This window comes from Sinocyclocheilus rhinocerous, unplaced genomic scaffold (assembly GCF_001515625.1).
Source record: "Sinocyclocheilus rhinocerous isolate Xijiao unplaced genomic scaffold, SAMN03320098_v1.1 scaffold2340, whole genome shotgun sequence".
Lineage (NCBI taxonomy): Eukaryota > Metazoa > Chordata > Actinopteri > Cypriniformes > Cyprinidae > Sinocyclocheilus > Sinocyclocheilus rhinocerous.
The window spans coordinates 107,961-112,908 of record NW_015646462.1 but is presented as its reverse complement, the minus strand read 5'-3'; the positions used below and the strand labels follow the sequence as shown (position 1 = coordinate 112,908).

General features: G+C 35.7%; 1 protein-coding gene and 1 long non-coding RNA gene across 2 annotated transcripts in view; both read left to right on the top strand.

Annotated features, from left to right (window-relative positions):
• The window catches only part of LOC107707865 (uncharacterized), a 26,238-nt gene extending 23,003 nt beyond the window's left edge, over positions 1 to 3,235 (top strand). Inside the window, exon 4 of the long non-coding RNA XR_001636303.1 lies at positions 3,225 to 3,235. This is a non-coding gene — a long non-coding RNA (uncharacterized LOC107707865). The remainder of the gene's footprint in view (positions 1 to 3,224) is intronic.
• Positions 1 to 4,948, top strand: part of LOC107707854 (MTSS1-like protein) — a 61,321-nt gene that overhangs the window by 38,262 nt on the left and 18,111 nt on the right. The gene's annotated exons all lie outside the window — the stretch shown is intronic.

Sequence of the window (4,948 nt, the reverse complement as noted above, 5' to 3'; positions counted from 1 at the left end):
ATTCAGCGCATTTTTAGACGGACAAATATGACTGCTGCACTCGCGTCTCACACAAGAGATGTAGCCATGCAAAGTGAAAACAGTTTAATCTTTTAGAAAACACGTTGCGAATTTGTGGAGGTTTATTCCTTTTCACTGCATCCCTTATGTTTTTAAATGCAATATATGCAGGGGCGCGATGGGCGATTCGGCTCTTTGTATTAAGCAATGCATAAATACATGATGCTGTTTTGTTCATAATTGTTTATGCAATTTACGAAATTAATTAGTACGTAGTTAATTTAGACATTAGGATTATGATAAATAGAAAGTTAAAAAGAACTGATTTTATTTTATTTGAAATATAAATCTTTTATAACATTATAAATGTCTTTACTGTAACTTTTGATCAATTTAATGTGTCCCAAACTTTTGAACACTAATAAAGATAGTTTTAAACTAAATAGTAGTTGGTATGCCCCTAGTGTGCACTTAATGCTTAATTTTAAGCAAGATCTTATAAATAGTTGGAGCAGCCATACACTGGACTGTATCAGTGTTCTCTGAAGATGATTATGAGTTCTTCCAGATGTCTCAGATGTTGGTCTCAAGCCAATAAAAGAAGAGGGCAGTGTCATCCAGAGAGACAGCCTATATACATGTCCCTGCATGTCAGTCTACTGTCTGCATATAATAGTATTGTATGTGGACAGGAAAATGCAAAATATTGAATACTTCCAATAATAATATTACAAGCTAAAGTTTTGAATAAATCCCAGAATTACATAAGTGGTGAGATCTGAGAGAGTGTAACCTGGTGTTGATCATGACGTCAGGTATGGTTCACCACTGTTGTCAGCCGTTACTGTAATGCAAAGTGACACACACACACACTAACTCACTGACTCAGTGCAGCACCTCACCTGACAAGTCACTCTCCAGGAAGTGAGTTCAGCCAGTGGCCAATGCACTGTCATGCATTATATGAATACATGTTTTTTTATGTGCAAGAGTAAAAAAATATATACGTCACAGACTTACATGTTAATTAGTATTATTAGTATAAGGGTTCCTGTATCCTTAATGGTAGAACTAGGCAGTAGCAACAGCATATAATAATAATAATGATGATGATGAGACATAATTATAGTAATAATCACCAGATAGCTTATTATTATTATTATGACAGAAATTGTAATATAACTGCAATGTTTAAAAATAATATATTGTACTTGACAGTAGTAAAATGACAATTTTTATGTCTTAATTTTTTTACTTGCAATTGATAAACCCTGAAGTGTCATAGTCCGCTACTGTAATGCCTAGTTCACACTGCACGATTTTCAAAGACGTCGCATTTGCCTCCGATTTCGGGCATTTGTCGGCGATTTCGCAAAACCTGTCGGCGAGTGAAAAATCGGGCTAAAATCGTGCAGTGTGAACTCGGCATAAGGAGCATGGAGCGAGGAGACGCAGAGTTGAATTCAAACTTGTAGACTTTAATAATATCCACGGGAACAGGAAAACACACGTAGCAAAGGTTGACATGAACAATTCCAGACAAGGGAGAACAGAACGGGCTCGAACTCAAATAGGGCAGATAACGAGGGGCAGACAGGTGATGAGGATAACTAAATGACAAGGAACATCTGGAACAAATTGGAAACAATTAGGACAGGAACGGGAAGGACCAAACAAGGGCATGGAAAAACAGGGAAAACAAAACCAAAACCGACCATAAACGTGACATGAAGCTTTTATTTTGGAAAATCTGCAGGGAGACCTTTACGTTTCTTAGACAACAGCTATACATACACTTATCAATACAAATCCAGTGAAATGCTGTAAACATTTCTCCACAAAATTAAGCAACAGTAAACTGCATATTTAATTAAATATTAGCCTTTTGCAATTTGATAAGTGCACATATCATAATAAAAAGGTTAAATTTATTGATAAGCAAGGACAAAATCTATAGGCAACAGTATAAACAAGTACATTTGTACACGAGTGAGAAGAAGTGCAGAAAAGGACAAATCAAGAACTTATTCAGTTAAATAAAGTTGCTTTTTAAAAGTTTAATCAGCACTGTTGAATATTAAATAACTTTCTAAATTTGACCAGTTATTTCATTTATGAAAATAATTCCATTATGCCCAAAGCCTCAAGGCTTTGAGTGCTGCCAAGAAACACACTGACTAAAAGCCTGTAATAAACATTGAAAGTCAGGAATAAAATGTGCATTATAGCAAATCGACATGATGAAAGTGTTTTTAATCACTCCTCTCAAGAGCCATTCCGTCTTTTTCAATTCCTGCCAGTTCACTAGAATCCAGTCACTACTTGAGTGATTTTGGTGTGCGAGAAAATACTCCAACAAAAAAAGAACATACTTGTCTCTGCAGTAAGTTTCAAAGTTCTCTCTCCTCTCTGCTTCAATTCATTTTCTTCTATTTTCCACACATATTCCTTTCATGAGCACCGCAAACACAGATAGGTGGAACTCAGAGAATGGTTGGACCTTGCATGACATACTTGCTATTTTTCATGTCCGCATAATGAACAATTATCAACCTAAATTGGGTCGGATCAACCCTGCTTTCCCAACAATCGCAACCCAGTGTTTGGATTGAAAAAAATAAATAACCCAGGGCTTTTTACAGTGCATTAACATTTATTTTCAGTTCATGTTTTTATTCATTTACTCTCCCTCTTATTTATTTGATGAAATTCATGCAGTGTCAGTTCTGCGGCAGATTTCGGTGTCAGTAATTGTCAGTGATTCTCTGTGCTGCACTTTCTGAGCATCTCAGTCTAATCAGAAGCAGTTTTTTGGGGGCAGAAGCTCTGAGGTACAGATGCATGCTGAGAGGGGAATCAAGGCTTGCATGAATTATGCTATTTCATGTGCTGCTGCAGTCAGCGTTTGTTGTCTCAGTCTTTCTCTTTCTTCCTGTTAGCTCTGCTTTGCCTGCAGCCTGCACACATAAACAGCACAGTACTGTTCTTTAACTGTATGTAGTGTATTTATGCCTCTTTTACAACCACTGCACGTCTGTACAAATCAAGACCATACAGAGATATGGAAATAATATATTGTCCCTTCATAGCTGTTCTTGTTTAATGCATAAATCTAACCCAATTAACGGAGATTTATGATTAAAGTTGCAATGTAACAGAAGTAGCGACAGATAATTTATTCTGTATTGTGACATGTATCTGAGTGAAACGGATTGTCAAAAAAGAAAAAAATGTAGAGAGGGGACGTGGTTCTGTCTGTTGGTTGTTGATGGATGCGGATTTGACTGCAAGCTTGAGGTCGAGTGTAAGAAAGGCACAGGGTTCAAGCAGACTAAATGATTGGAGCGAAGCAAAAATGAAGTCTGGCGTAACCAAAGAGAAGTCGGTTTCACCAGTTGTGTTATTTAATTAAAAAATGAGGTAAAAAATAAACATATACATGGATGAATTGTTGGCAATAAGATCAGTAACATGCCTGTAGAACATAAATAGGGTGGATTTTCAATTCATGCCGACTTTAAAGTAATTTTAGTAAGAAAAAGTAAACATAATCCAGTAAATATGTATGATATGCTGCTTCTCATATTGTATTTTCTTGCTTTGAGGATATCCTTTTTTAAAGGAAAAGATGAAAATGGAGTTTTGATGTGATTTTAACATGTTTCAAGGTTTTATCCTGTCTTCAGTCACTAATGTTAACTTAGCACACTGGATCCCCTGAAATGAATCTTTTGTGCTTAGACTGATTTTGGCAGCATAAAAATGTATGATTTCTGAAGAAAAAAATAAAAAATAAGCCAAATCCTCAATGGGGTGTAAGCAGATTGTATGAAAACATACAAGTAAAATGTAAAATAAATAATTACAAGTTGCCATAAGAGCGTGCTGGCTCTTTTGTTATTTTTTTTTATCTTTAAAAATGTCAAATGATTTTTAAAAGAAGGCTGCTGTAGTAATAGATGATTCTTGGAGAGCAGCGCAGTGTCCTGTCATGGCGGCATCTGTCCAGTCATTCTGCACAGACTGAATGATTTTTGCACTACTCACTGGCCTGTCTGTCCTGAGACCTGCACTGCTCTACATTTCTCACCCACTATCTGTTGCCCTGGAAACAGCAAAGAGGCTGGACAGTAGAAATTGGCTAACTGCCCATACAGTTAGTGTAAACAGTCATAATTAGTTTCTTACTTGAACATTAGCAGAGTCGTAACAGAGCCGTTTCTGTTTTCATTCCTTTACTGTATATGGCTCAGTAGATCTTCTGCTTTATATTTCCTATTCTGTGCCACTGGTGCTCAACTGCTTCTGATGACCTAGATTTTTTAGTGGTGAACCATTGCAGTACAAATATTGTTTATTGTACAAAGAAAAATGCCATACACAATTATTAATATCACTTAAGCTGAATGTTTTTATGTGAATTGTTTTATGGTTTATGAGGAATTTGCATTGGATTGGCCTCACAGTCTTTGACATCAGCAACAATAGATACCGGAAGTGTTTATTTATTTATTTTTTATAAATATATGTCCATATTTATGTGGAAGGTGGAGGTGGTGGAAGGACTTCATCTTCCAGTTTAAACTACAGTATATACAGTATATGGATATATATTTATATAATTAAAAACTATATGCTAAATACAAATAAATATATGTATCCATATATTCTATTTTAAATTACAATATATAAGGATATATATTTATTTGGCAATTGTTTCAACTGAGAAGCATGTTCCATGGTTGCCTTTATGCTAAAAGTTGATTATTGTCTGTGTTCACTGTTGTCATCTTCAGATTTGTTTTGTTTACCATGAGACAGCAAGTCAAGATTAACGATGATAGCTTGAGTTGAGTAAATGCACCTGTACATCAGCTATTTGTGAAAACTTAGCTCAACATTATAGACCTGCCACTGTCTCTCTCTCTCTCTCTCTCTCTCTCTCTCT